This window comes from Pristiophorus japonicus, chromosome 15, assembly GCF_044704955.1.
Source record: "Pristiophorus japonicus isolate sPriJap1 chromosome 15, sPriJap1.hap1, whole genome shotgun sequence".
Taxonomy (NCBI): domain Eukaryota; kingdom Metazoa; phylum Chordata; class Chondrichthyes; family Pristiophoridae; genus Pristiophorus; species Pristiophorus japonicus.
Window position 1 is genome coordinate 64,258,852 of NC_091991.1, and position 15,403 is coordinate 64,274,254.

A 15,403-nucleotide genomic window follows, 5' to 3' on the forward strand; every position below is an offset into this window, starting at 1 on the left:
ACATTTCTTAAATTAAAAAAAAATGATAAAATGAAAGAGTGTAGACCGGTTCAAATTGTCTGGTGTTTGATGATTGGTGCAAAATGTTAAGACAGTTTATTGCTGCTGCTGTGTATCAAGATTATAACTCTGTTTCCTCCCTTTCTGATTTAATGCTTTGCTCTCATTTGCTAGACTAATGAGAAATGTAGAGATCGTGTGAATGCAATTATTTTTTGTTTAACTAACACTGGGGCTGTAGCAATTTGAGTAAATGATTAATGGCAAGAACTGCTCAATGATTGGTCAGTAGACTTGCCGTCAAGATAGCCAGAGTGACAAGAGTTTACACACTTGTGACTTGATGTTCAGACCCTGTTCTGCCCAATGAGTTCAGTGATATTATTGTGATGACAAAGCATGAACTGTTCTGTATTTTGAACTGGCTTTTATTTTAGCAGCAGGAAATTTTCCATATTGTTTGGGATGAGAAAATCTGTTCTGTAGTCAATTACTAGTTTGCACCATAGTTTTGTTCAATGGTTTGATGCACACAGATTCTGTAATGGAGATTACAAAGCTAACCACAGTCCATTGTACCTGGAAAAGTCACAGCAAGTCAGTCTGCTTAAAAAAAAATCAATAATATAATTTAGAAATTGGAAAATGTTATGGAAGGAATATTATCTTTGGAAATTGTGAGACTAACAAAAATAAATTTGAAATAAATGTACTTTTATTTTAACCTTTTGAATGTATACTGAGACGGGGGCCAGTATTAGGGTATTTAATTTTTTTTAATCTTTTCAATTTTAGGATCTGCTCTATCACACTAGGGGATTCACTGCCCTTTATTAAGATAGCAGCAGTGATTTTACCAGAAGCTCCTAGCTCTTTATAAAAATAATATATGTATATTTAGGATCCCTATGGTTTAATGACCCTGAACATTCAGTTCATTTAATCATTGATAGGGCAAATGCTTTGTTATCATGCAAATCTGTTCGGAAAGCAATGCTTTTGATGACTCCAGGACTTTTTAAGCAAAATTGTGCTACTGAGGCAGGAAACTACTACATGTGGTAAGTGCAGAAATTTGTGGGATTTGTCACAGCATGTTACCTTGAGCCATATTGTTTGGCCATATCATTTGATAGATAGAGCTGTGGCTATCCTGTGGTAATCAAGCCACCGATCAGTTTTACAAAATCTGAATAGTTTGTCCCTTTGAGGTTCTAGCTAGGATGCCAGATCAGTCGGAGGGGCTGATACAAGCCAACAGTGAAATTGAGGGGTTTGAGATCTATACAAGGCTCAAGTCATGCACAAACACTATCTAACTCTCTCAATTACATTACAGGGTACAGTCTTTAAATTATTTTCATGCCTGTTGTTTATAAAATAAACTGGAGTTTTTAAAATGTTGTCCAGTTTGGCAGTACAACTGTTTCTGGGTGTGGTCATGTGCCTTGAGCATGTGAGGTAAGGAAGTTGTGGATGTTGATCATGTTGGCAATCACCAACCTTTCACTTAACAAAGGTGTTAGTTTTGGCTCATTGATAGCACCCTTGCTTCTCACTCAAGATTGTGGGTTCAAGCCCCACGCCTGGCTTCAGCATATAATCTCGGCTGACATTCCAGTGCAGTATTGAGGGAATGCTGAATTGTTTGAAGTGGCATATTTTGGATGAGACGTTAAACCCAGATCACCTCTGGCCCTCTCAGGTGGATGTAAAATATCGCATGGAACTGTTTGAAGAAGAACTTGAGAATTCATCTGGTATCCTGGTCAACATTTATCCCTCAACCAACATCACTGAGACAGTTTAAATTTGTTATTTATCTCATGGTTGGTTGTGGGACCTTGCTGTGTGCAAATTGGCTGTGTTTTCCCTACATTACAATAGTGACTACATGTCAAAAGTACTTCATGAGGTTGTGAAAGATGCTATAAAAATGCAAGTCCTTTTATTTTGTTCAGGTCCTTACATCAGTGGATAAAAATACCTGGCTCATTACCAGTGATGTTGAAGAAAAAGTCATTTTGAGACACAATTTTTAGTTCCCCTGATGGGTCACTTAATAAATGCATTGTCCGTGTGGCACTGAACTATACAGATTTGCTGATCCTTGCTTAGTGGGAGAAGGGCTGCTGCAATTTGCCTCAATTCTCCAGAGCTAATGAGAGAAAAATCAGCCAGAATTCCTGTTCCCAATTGCTGTGTAGTCACTTTAAGTGAGGACTATAATACCCCCACAATTGAATAGTCAGTCAATACTCATTGTCTAGCTTACACCAATGTTCCCATTAAGCTTCGTGGCCACGCAGGCGGGCAACTGTCTAGAGATCCTGCGCAGGCCGCTTGCTGGCTTTACAATAGGAAAGACTGCATATGCAGGGATTTGAATGAGCTGCACAGCCAATTAAAGTGGCTGTGCATCCCCAAAAATTGGAAGGGAACATTGGTTCAAGCATGTAGAATAAGCAGTTTTGATGGATAGTGGAGGGTGACTGACAGCTATGGAATGATACTCCAAAACGAGTCAATTCCTTCAGAAGAAGGGAAGACAAAATGGAAAGGAAAGGCACTGAGGAGAGCAAACAGCTGTGTGCTGCTTTCATCATGACAAAATCACTTCTCAGAAATGCAGTTTAAAATTTTCTGCCAGTCATGAAATACATTGGCCACCTTGTAATGATCTTCAGATGACAAAAAAAGGATGTTCAAACATTTTCTTTTAACATCATTGCCTCTTTAACAAATATTTCTGGTGATTTTTGAATTGCTAGCTTTTGCCTCTTTTTGCCCTTTTGTGTGTTACCATATTAAGATTTGAGCTGAGCAGAGCACAATGTGATGTTCACAGAAATATGTCTAGGAGCTTCACAACAGCAGGTATACAGGGAGATCATCTGTAGTTAATTATCAGGAAATCATATGTCTATTATACATAATGTAGAAAGCAATGGATACTTATGATGGATTACAGAGCAGTACTTAAATCAAGGGGTACAGATAATGTCATAAACCGCTCAAATCAGATTATTATTGGGGACAGAACCTTGAGATCACAGTCTTAAACATATATAATATAAATACAGTTAATTTGTAAAGTGTGTTTTATTTCTATCTCTCCAATTTTTATTGTACATAACTAAGGATCAAAAGGTTATATCAGTAAGGGCAGTGAATGGTAATACATTCCATGTGGGTGATATATGATGACATTTACATTATAAGGATCAATGATTGTGATCTTATTACTGTGAATTTATTAGGAAATAAGTCGCAGTTGAGTGCCATCATGGTGCTAAACATGTTAGCAGTGGTTGCTATTGGGGTTCAACATTTACAGGCTTTTTATTACCAATACCTCACCAGCAAAATTGAATTCTGATGTCTTAGCTGATTGTTGAAAAGGCCATTAAACAAACAATGATCATATTTCTGTAGTATAGATTTGGTTCTTGAGCTTTGAGGGGGAAGATCAGCCAGAATTCAAGGACTTCTGCTGCAAAGTGGCCATGTCAATGTTGGGTGAGGTCAGAGTTAGGTTTAGCTGTGATGACCTCTATGGTTTATTACACTGCTGCATTCTTCCAATTCAGGCCTCTTGCACATCCCTGGTTTCCTTCTCCTTTCTATTTGTGGCTGTATATTCAGCTATCTAGGCCCTAAGCTCTGGCATTCCCTCCTCAAACTTCTCTGCCTCTCTACGTCTCTCTCCTCCTTTAAGATGCTCCTCAAAACCTACCTCTTTGACCAAGCTTTTGGTCACCTGTCCTAATATCCCTTTATGTGGCTCGGTGTGAAAATGAGACATTTTGTTATGTTAAAGGCACTATGTAAATGCAAGTGTTGTTGTCTTCACACAGGAAAAATGTTTCCAAAACCATTTTAAAATGTATTTACAAATTGTAATGACATATATCACATTAGGGATCAACATGTGGTGACACATGTCTCTTTCCCTGCCAAAACCAAGTTTGCCATACTGCAGTATACGGTATAAAATTATACCACATAGGTGAATAGAATTCATTATAAAGATCCAATAGAAAAGGATTTGTATTAAATGCTGCTTTGTGGTGTTGAATCTATTAACATCTGTCCTGAACAGAGGAAGATAGCAGTCACATGTGATATGGCTTCTCAAGACAAAATTCAATTCAACTTCTATTTCAGGTTAGACATCTTAAATAAAATTGTTTCTTTAAAAAGAAATGTATCAACTATTTAACTTTATGAAATCAAATCGCTTGAATGATCCACTGCCACCATCTTTAGGCGAAGTTATCACCAGTCTGATGACTTCCCCTCCTCCTTTTGCATTCTTTCATTCCATTATCACACTTTTCTGTGAAAACAAAGCAAAACATTCATTTAGTAACTGCGCTATTCCTTCATTTTCTTTTTCATATCTAATTGACCCTAACCTTTCTTTTGTATTATTAGATAAGGTGCAGAGTGTGAAACTGGCTTGTATTTCCTCTTTCATTCTCACCAGTTTTAATTAGTTAAAACTAGACTCAGTTTTTTTTTTTGCTGAGGTGTTTTGGTTCTTACACCCCGTGGCATAGCTGCTCCCCAGCTGAGAAAACAGACACTCAGCCCTCTATCAATGCCAATCTGTAACTGGTCTCCAAGAGCAAACAGGGGAAATTCCTTATGTTTCACTCTTCTTGCTCCCATACGGCACCTTCTAACAATAGCGCAACTGAATTAGCATGTGAAGGCGCTACACACTGTGGTACCAGTTTTACACTGCATGTTGTATAATGTTGTAAGATAAATATTTCTGCTGAAAATGTTCATGTGTAATCTGTGGAACTGCATGAGTGTTTTTTCTCTAGTTTTGCTAACTCCAATATAATCTATTCACTTAAAATCTAGACCAAAAAAGAAAACCTAGGGAAAAGCATTTAATATGCAGGTAATCAGGAAGGCGAATGGAATCTTGGCCTTCATTGCGAGAGGGATGGAGTACAAAAGCAGGGAGGTCCTTCTGCAACTGTATAGGGTATTGGTGAGGCCGCACCTGGAGTACTGCGTGCAGTTTTGGTCACCTTAAGGAAGGATATACTAGCTTTGGAGGGGGTACAGAGACGATTCACTAGGCTGATTCCGGAGATGAGGGGGTTACCTTATGATGATAGATTGAGTAGACTGGGTCTTTACTCGTTGGAGTTCAGAAGGATGAGGGGTGATCTTATAGAAACATTTAAAATAATGAAAAGGATAGACAAGATAGACGCAGAGAGGTTGTTTCCACTGGTCGGGGAGACTAGAACTAGGGTGCACAGCCTCAAAATACGGGGGAGCCAATTTAAAAATGAGTTGAGAAGGAATTTCTTCTCCCAGAGGGTTGTGAATCTGTGGAATTCTCTGCCCAAGGAGGCAGTTGAGGCTAGCTTATTGAATGTATTCAAGTCACAGATAGATTTTTAACCAATAAGGGAATTAAGGGTTGTGGGGAACGGGTGGGTAAGTGGAGCTGAGTCCACGGCCAGATCAGCCATGATCTTGTTGAATGGCGGAGCAGGCTCGAGGGGCTAGATGGCCTACTCCTGTTCCTAATTCTTATGTTCTTATGATAGCTCAGGGCAGTGATGGAGTAGAATTATTAACCACAAATAACCCATATCGTTTCCAAATTCACAGAATGGTCTTTAAAATGCCCCAGTGAAACTGATTTGTAACATTTCAATATGTCGGGTGTAATCCTTCATTGTTTACAGGGTGTCTTTGCATAATTTCACTTTTATAACTTCTCCTAATTTTATTATTTTTCCATATGTGCCAGCTGTGGCTCAGTGGGTAGCACACCCACCTCTGAGTCAGAAGGTTGTGGGTTCAAGTCCAACTTCAGGGACCAGAGCGCAAAAATCTAGGCTGATACTCCAGTGTTGTACTGAGGGAGTGCTGTACTGTCGGAGGTGCCATCTTTCGGATGAGACGTCAAACCGAGGCCCCGTCTTCTCTCAGGTGGTCATAAAAGATCCCATTCTACTATTTTGAAGAAGAGCAGGGGAGTTATCCCCAGTGTCCTGGCCAATATTTATCAACAAAAACAGATTATCTTGTCATTATCACATTGCTCTTTGTGGGAGTTTGCTGTGCGCATATTGGCTGCCACGTTTCCCACATTACACTCCAAAAGTACTTCATCAGCTGTAAAGCGCTTTCAGACGTCCAGTGGTCGTAAAAGGTGCTATATAAATCTAAGTCTTTTTAAAAATTTCATATTATTAATTGTGTGAAATTTTTCAGTGTCAATGCCAGTTACTAATTTCAGAAAGAGATCTGTCTGACATAATGTGCCCCAATATGATAAAAAAATAGGCCAGTGAAGGCGATCTGAGGCAAATGGAAAAATGAGTATTTGAAGAGTATGCAACTGTCTGTTTAAAATCATTGGAACTGGAGTCCAAAATACAGAGATACTGCCGACGTATACAAATAATAAGGACAAAAATAGCAACACATCACACTTCATTTTTTCTTTTGTTAGCAAATGAAATGAGAACAGGTTGTTGATGTCAATAATAAGAGGAGATAGATAAAAAAAATGAAGTTGGCTCTAAAGTCAACCTTTAATTGTTCAAAACAGGCTACAAATTCTTAGATGAACTGGTGCTGCAGGGCAAAAAGTGGGTCAGGAAAATAACAATTTTGTGCATTTAAATATTTACCATAGAAAAAGATAGTTGGTTGGGAGTGAAGATCAAAATCAAAACAATAAACTGGTGAATGAAATTTGAGCCAAATTCAATTTTTCCAGGCTCATTGTTCTTCCTGTTTTTGCTGGGATTCTGGCTATGCTGATGTTCGGGTCTGAGACCTTTCACATATGCAGGTGCCAGTGCTACTGGGAGGTTATTATAATATATTATAGTGAGGATAACAGCGTTGGAGTGCCCAAAACCTGTGCTTGAACCCCAGTGCACCAAGGGTAACTTAGAATGAATGAAAAGAGGAGTACCTGTTGCTAGCATCAGCTGATACTGATGGAAGTGCTTTACTTTGGAGCCCAAATCCCGGGGAAACTTGAACTGCAGTAGGGATTTTGAATTGTTTCTTTTTAGTTGCACCTGGTCAGAGCTGCACCCACCTATATTAAAAGATTCTGATGAACAGTTCTGAGTTTCTCTTGTTTTCTATTTTAACGGAGGAGGATGAGGCACAGTACAGATGGGAGGAAAGGAGAGTAAAGCTCAATTTGGGGAGGATGCACTTTACAAGATATTACTCCCCCCGCCCCCCCCCCCCCACCCTGAAAAAAAAGTTTACTGGCCACACAGATCTTAGGAAGAGTGTGTTTCGCCAAAGAGGCTGAAGGATAGCTATGCCAGGCTCTGCTTAAAGATCTGCAGCCAATATCATCTGCACACAGGTCTGCCTGTGGCTGCAAAAGCTATCCCCACACAATTTCTGTACCACTGGCTAATTTCAAACAGCCACAGGGGTCCTGTGTAATATTGTCCAGAATGCTGTCTCCCTTTGTCACCATTGCCATTACTCCACTTCCTCTGCTTCAAAGAAATTATAATTCCTTCAATACATTACACATCCCTGAACTTTTTATTTATTGCAATGCAGGGATGCCATAGCGATTATCTAGATGTCCACTCAATAACATGCTACCTGCACTGTGACACCTCTCGTTATCTCCTACGGCATGAGCAGGGTGCCTTCCCAACAGCTCCAAGGCCTACTTCTCATAGAAGGTTAGCTCTCCAGTATTCCCTTTTCGGTCCTCTGCCTTTCTTGGGCATTATAAGCAAGTTTCTCCCGTAATAATATTGAGGGAATAAGGTGAAGGCTAGCACTTGAGGACTGCATCCCAGGTGGTATCATATAGCAGCTGTAAAAGATTTGTTAGTATCACCCTGTTAAAATGAAAGAAGGCGTTTTAAGATTCTGAATGCAACTAATTCATGTTGGGGAGTATATGATGCAGGGTTAGATACCCTGAACCACAGAACATGGAGAAGGTTGACTTGTGCATCTATTAATTTTAGAGAGTGAACAGAGCCCATGGTATCCAGAATGCATTTCACCAATTTTCTGGCACTGATCTGCAGTTCTGGGGTTGCCATTGCCACCTCCCTCCACATAGCACCCAAAGCACTTTTTCAGATTTCCTTCCATGGACACCCAAACAGTTTTTCTTTCCTTTGCTGCATTTCATCCAGAAGTGTTTATAGGTCGCTTTCGTTAAAATTTGGGCTTCTCTCTGCCTCCCTCCAATGCGTTGTTCTTTTCTACCTACATTTGAAGATATTCTTTTAAAAAGCCACTAGGTTTCACATGAACCATCTATTACAGCTACCTCCCAGTCAAAGTCATGCAAAAGGTTCATTACTTACCTGCTGCTGCAATTTTCAGCCAATCCTGACTATTTAAAGACTGCATCTGAAAGTTCCACTCTCCTCCCCTCCCAGCATAGTGCTCCTGCGTCATACGGTAATTGTGCTCAGCCAACACCAATGAGGATATAAATGAACTGAGCCCATATACTACAGCAAATAGTCCCATGGAATTTTGGGATCTTTATGTCTATTTTTAAAATATATGTTTATTTTATATAACGTATATGCATAATAAATATTTATAGAAATATGTAATGCTATGATGTGAAGTGATTTTTCGGATTAGTTTGAATCATATTCTTATCAAGGTAGGGTGTATTAATTCTGAGGGATGGAACATTTTTCAATTAAATTACAGCACCTTCAGATTGTGGTAATGCATACCTGTGCTTGTTTTCTACACTACCTGTAATAGTTCTGTGGTACTTGCGTTGCTCAACACCACACACAACAGCCTGGACAATGACTAAACCTTTCCAGGGAGAGAGTTATTTGGACAAAAGTAACTGATCAGCAGCAATCACTATACCAGATTATGTGATATTAGTTTACTACACATGCAGGACTGGATCTCTGTGTAGGATGAAATAATGACTAAGAGATCAGTGCTGTTGACCATTCTCCACATGCAGTGAGCCTCTCTTTACTCTGTTCCAACCCCAGCCTCAGAAAATTAGCTCTAATGCACCAGTATGACTTTGCCAATTCCCACAACAGCCTTCCTCGAGGCCCCTGACTTCCAATTTAATTCCAATTTGTGTCTAATCATGAGTAGTTTTGTGCTGTAGGCCCATGTACACTACCAACTAAGTTTTGATTGCTCTCTTCATTTTGGACTTTTACCACCAGCAGAGAGAAACAAGTGAGTCTGGGGTGGATCGAAGCTCAGGCACGAGCGGTGAAGGGAAAGTATTCCAGAAACACTGTTCTGAAGCATTTTTGCGATATGAAAATGTATCCCTTTATTCCTTGCTTAAATACTGCACATACATGCTAGATATTGTTTAGGTTTATAAATAAGTGATGATAAAGGTTTAGGTTTAAAATCAGGTATACCAATACAGTGTAAGTTACACCTCTGCTTTGCACTGTGTTTAAAGCCCACATTAATTATGGACACGCGTCGTATTGCGCCTGATTGCTGCAAGTAGATTTAACTGTGATGAAATTACAGTGAATAACCTGGAACTTAATTGTTAGTGTAGACCTTCTCTTTGTTAACTTGTTAAATTTTTTTGTACACATCCACATTTGTTTTTCTATTGTAACCTTTAGTTTCTTCAAATAGCATATCAATGCTCCATTGAACTCTGTTTGTATTTTTTAAAACAAACTGTGACTGGTTGCGTGGACATTCTCTGCATTTTGTGTTTTTCAAAATTGTCACAATGCTGAATGGAGGTTCAGCATTGTGACAATGAGAGGGGGAAAAAAGCAGGATATCTCCTTTTGCTCTTTTGGAAAAAGTGCCAAAGGATTTTTTACTTGCACCTGAACAGGATACTCAGTGCCTCAATTTAACATCTCATCCAAAAGACTGCACCTCTGATAATGTAGCAGTCCCTCATTTCTGCACTATAATGAAAGCCTAGATTATGTGCTCAAGTCCTGGACTGGTGTTTGAACCTACAACCACAAAAATTGTTGTCAGGTGAACTTTTTTAGGTCTCAATATTTTTTTTGAAAATTTGCTGTAAAAGGCCTTTGGAAAATTAACATTTGTAGGTTATTCCTTCAGTGTGGTGGGTTGTGTAGAGTAGATTAAATATTGAGCACTCAATTGGTGCAATGGTCTCACAAATTAAGAACTTAGAAATAAGCGTAGGTATGGGCATTATGGCCCCTCGAGCCTGTTCTCCCATTCAATAAAATCATGGTTGATCTTCGACCTCAATTCCACTTTATTGCCCGATCCCTGTATCCCTTGATTCCCTTAGAGTCCAAAAATCTATCAGTCTCAGTCTTGAATGTACGGTTGAGCCTCCACAGCTCTCTGGGGTAGAGAATTCTAAAGATTCACAACCGTCTGACTGAAGAAATTTCTCACCATCTCAGTCCCAAATGGCCGACCCCTTATCCTGAGACTATGTCCACTAGTTCTAGACTCTCCAGCCAGGGGAAACAACCTCTCAGCATTTACCCTGACAATCCCTCTGAGTCTTAAATGTTTCAATGAGATCACCTCTCATTCTTCTAAATTCCAGAGAGTATAGGCCCAATCTACTCAATCTCTCCTCTAATCCCAAGGATCAATCTAGCGAACCTTCATTGCACCGCCTCTAAGTATATTCTTCCTTAGATATGGAGACCAAAACTGTACACAGTACTCCAGGTCAATGTTCCCTTTAATTTTTTTTCTGGGTGCGCAGCCCCTTTATGGGCCCATTCAAAATTCCAAGTATGTGCGTTTTTCCCATTTAAAAGCCGGTGAGCTGGCTGCGTGGGAGTCCCGGCTGCGCAGCTTAAAGGCAACATTGCTCCAGGTGTGGTCTCACCAAAGCCGTGCACAATTGCAGCAAGACTTCTTTATTTTTGTGAATCAATTATAGGCAGTCTCTCGGAATCGAGGAAGACTTGCTTCCACTTAAAATGAGTCCTTAGGTGGCTGAACAGTCCAATATGAGAGCCACAGTCCCTGTCACAGGTGGGACAGATAGTTATTGAGGGTAAGGGAGGGTGGGACAGATTTGCTGCATGCTCTCCGCTGCCTGCGTTTGATTTCTGCATGCTCTCGGTATATGTACTTCAACTCCCTTGCATGTGCTCCAATTCCCTTGTAATAAAGGCCAACATAGTATTTGCTTTCCTAATTGCTTGCTGTATGTGCTTGTTAACTTTCTGTGTTTCACATACAAGGACACCCAAATCTCTCTGAACACCAAGATTTGTCACTATTTAAAAAATAACCTGTTTTTCTTTTTTCCTACCAAAGTGAATAACCTCACATTTCCCCACATTATACTCCATCTGCCATCTTCTTGCCCATTCATTTAACCTGTCTATATCCCTTTGCAGACTCTTTGTGTCCTCCTCACAGCTTACTTTCCCATCTAGCTTTGTATCATCAGCAAACTTGGATACATTACACTCAGTACCTTAATCTAATTAAAGCCATTAATATAGACTGTAAATAGCTGAGGCCCCAGCACTGATCCTTGCAGCACCCCACTAGTAACACCCTGCCAACCGAAAAATAACCTGTTTATTCCTACCCTGTAAGCTGTACAGTCGCGCAGCAATCTATGAAGGTGCCACGCAGGCCACTCACAAGCTGTCCCATTGAAGTTATTGCACCTGCGTGGCTGCTGCAAATTTAAAGGTACTGGGCATTTAAATAAACAGGCCTTGCACATACGATAATATTTAGAGGAAACATTGCCCCCAACCTCATAAGCCCTTATCTTGTGTGACAAATTAGTCTGAGTGCTGAACTGTCCTGATCTGCAAATTGTATTTCATAAAACTTCAATTACAGGAACTTCAGACTGGGGTAATGCATGCCTGTGCTTGTTTTCTACCCTACTTGTAATGGCTCTGTAGTGCTTGTTTACTCAATATCACACAAATTATCCTGGGTGATGATTAAGACCCCTTTAGAGAGAATTATTTGGACAACAGCAATCGCCCAACGAGATTATGATAATGATGATGATCATCATCAGACAGGTAGGATTGAACTTCTGTGTAGAATGAAGGCATGATAAAGAGTCCAGTGCTGTCTGCCATTTTGCACACACCATTCCACTTTCCTTTCTTCATTCTTTGCTATTCATTTCTAAATGAGAGCAATTTTGAGAATTATTCAAATGCAAATATCCAGTGATATGAAAAAACATGTTCATTATCATGCCTATTTAGAAATGTTCACACTACCAAACAGCAGCTTATGTGGCGAGAGGGTGTCAGTAGTTACGCTTAGAACTGCTAGAACAATTATGTAGATAACTGGAAGTATGTAAGTCACTTGATGAGCCAGCTCTGGAAGTGGTGTTAGCATCTGATGAAATCTTTTACAATTTAGCATAGACTGGTTCATGAAAATTTGGACGGGTCTTGGCTCAGACACCGATTGGAGCCCATGGTGGCCTGAAAAGTCTGAGTTGATATAGCCAAGTATCTTTTCTCTGCCTTTGATAAGGTGTGGAGATGCATGATCATTTGTTGATTGATTCTACTGATTCTACTGACCCTAGTGGTTTGGTTAAACAACCTGACGGTTGTATTGAGCCAGCACATGGACGTGATGTTCTCTGCCAATTCTTTAGTTATCTGTTCCAGTCAGTTGACTGGCACCTGTTCCATCAGACCCCAAAGATTGATTACACCTTAGTATAAGAGAATGGATTCTGCCAGAGTGGGGAGGGGATGAATTCTCTGGATTCTAGGAGATTGATGAGTAAAGTGATGCACCCTTTTCTTATCCCATTTGATGGGATTCTTTCTCTTGGAATGCCAATTCCAGTAGCTTGTCCCCTCGTGGCTGGGTTAGTGATTTTCTTCAATGCCTCATCTGAGGTAATTCCTGCGGGTCATTCCAGTCATAATCCTGCCAGTTGTGGTCATAGTACAGGTTCTAGCTCCCAAATCCGGAGTTCCATACTTCGGAATGTGGTCCGAAATCCGGACATCGCGCTGATCCGTGGAGGGGTTGTCTGAAATCCGAAAAATGTTCCGAAATCCAGACATTTTTTTAAATGGCAATAGCGGTAGTTTTTTGGAATTTTGCACCAAAAATACTGCTAATCACTCAGCTCTTTTTTTAAAGGCCCAGCGGTAGAATCAGCGGAAACCGCGATCGGTCCTCGTCAACTTTACTCCGAGGCCAATTACCGCTGCAAGTTGGGCCTTGGGAGGGGGGAAAACACAAAACAAATTACAAAAAATAAAAAATCACAAAACATTCACGATATCTAATCGCTGCAAAAGAATTTAAAAAATAAAAACTTTTAAAACTTTGACTTACCTTTTTTGCAGGTCTTCATACTTGCCGCTGTCCCAATGGCTGCAACGCAGGTTTTTCCCGGGCTGTTTCTTTCACCCAGAATACGACCGGCCGAAGGGTTCCAAAACCCGGAAATACCCGAAACCCAGCCTGGGCATTTCTGGATTCGGGACTTCGGAAATTCGGAAAGACGTTCCGAAATCTGGAAATACCTGAAAACCGGAATGGCCTCAGTCCTGAGGTTTCTGGATTTCGGAGGTCGAACCTGTTTCCCTATGATAACCTCAGAGAGCCATCATCAGAAAAGTTAATTTTCAGGCTGTCCCTTCATTCACTCCAGTTTCTTTCTTGCCAATTTGCTTAAAACCTTCACGTGTACTGCAGCCCAAACCTTTAAGCATGCATGCACAGTGCAATTTCTACTGATTACTAAATTCAGTCTTTTCAGCAAAAGCTAATTTAATCATGGGGCAATACTGACAATCTCATTTCTTGTGCAAGCCTTCTGCATGATGGTGCTGCAGAAGAGACAATTGATTCAACGTCATCGCATGAGGAACCTCAGAGCACGTAGGGTGATGGGCAGGTGGCCTTACCCACGTTGGGTATATCGAGACAGGCGTTCGTACTTGCACCTGAGTGATGCAGACTGTGTGAGAAGGCTGCATTTTACAAAGAGGTTGTAAGTGATCTGTAAGTTAGTAAAAGCAGACTTGCAACCTAGAAGCGTCAGGAGGACTGCTATCTCAGTTGAAATGAAGATTACAGCTGCACTTTCATTTTATGCATCTGGATCATTCCAGGCCACAACTGGGGATGTGTGTGCCATTTCTCAACATGCAACACATACATGCATTCGGCAGGTGACTACTGCACTTTATGCCTGGCGGAATGATTACATAAATTTCCCCATGACCACCCAGGCAATGCATGAAAGGGCTGTGGGCTTCTACAGGATTGCTGGCTTCCTAAAGGTACAGGACTGCATTGATTGTACCCATATCACCTTGGGAGCACATTTGGAGGATTCCGAGGTGTACAGGAACAGAAAAGCCTTCCACTTCGTTAATGTGCAGCTCGTGTGTGACAACATACATCGCATCATATCAGTTGATGCAAGATACCCTCGAGCATTCATGATGCGTTCATCCTAAATGAGTGCGTTATATCTGCCATGTTTCAGCAGCAGCCAGAAGGGCAGAGCTAACTACTGGGAGACAAAGAGTGCGGCCTCGCTACCTGGCTCATGACATCCCTACGTGTAACCCAGACAGAAGCTGACTAGGAATACAACATAGAAACTTAGAAACATAGAAAATAGGTGCAGGAACAGGCCATTCGGCCTTCGAGCCTGCACCACTATTCAGTATGATCATGGCTGATCATGCAACCTCAGTACCCCATTCCTGCCTTATCTCCATACCCCCTGATCCCTTTAGCCATAAGGGCCACATCCATCTCCCTTTTGAATATATCCAACGAACTGGACTCAACTACTTTCTGTGGAAGAGAATTCCATACGTTCACAATTCTCTGGGTGAAAAAGTTTCTCCTCATCTCGGTCCGAAATGGCTTACCCTTTATCCTTAGACTGTGACCCCTGGTTCTGGACTTTCCCAACATCGGGAACATTCTTCCTGCATCTAACCTGTCCAATCCTGTCAGAATTTTATATGCTTCTGTGAGATCCCCTCTCATTCTTCTAAATTCCAGTGAATATAAGCCTAGTCGATCCAGTCTTTCTTCATATGTCAGTCCTGCCATCCCGGGAATCAGTCTGGTGAACCTTCGCTGCACTCCCTCAATAGCAAGAATGTCCTTCCTCAGATTACGAGACCAAAACTGCACACAATGCTCAAGGTGTGGTCTCACCAAGGCCCTGTACAACTGCAGTAAGACCTCCCTGCTCCTGTACTCAAATCCTCTCGCTACGAAGGCCAACATGCCATTTGCTTTCTTTACTGCATGCTGTACCTGCATGCCTATTTTCAATGACTGATGTACCATGACACCCAGGTCTCGTAGCATCTGCCCTTTTACTAATCTGTCACCATTCAGATAATAATCTGCCTTCCTATTTTTGCCACCAAATCTCACAATTATCCAC

The 15,403-nt window shown here is 40.8% G+C and overlaps 1 long non-coding RNA gene across 7 annotated transcripts in view; it reads left to right on the forward strand.

Moving 5' to 3' along the window:
* The window catches only part of LOC139280816 (uncharacterized), a 149,756-nt gene that overhangs the window by 16,003 nt on the left and 118,350 nt on the right, over positions 1-15,403 (forward strand). For 4 of the 7 annotated variants that reach the window (XR_011596778.1, XR_011596774.1, XR_011596773.1 and 1 more), the window contains one exon: positions 4,103-4,406. The exons of 2 other annotated variants lie outside the window; for them this stretch is intronic. This is a non-coding gene — a long non-coding RNA (uncharacterized lncRNA). Of the gene's footprint in view, positions 1-4,102; positions 4,407-5,785; positions 8,591-15,403 lie in introns of those variants that run through there. One more of the 7 variants, XR_011596775.1, reaches the window with a different exon arrangement.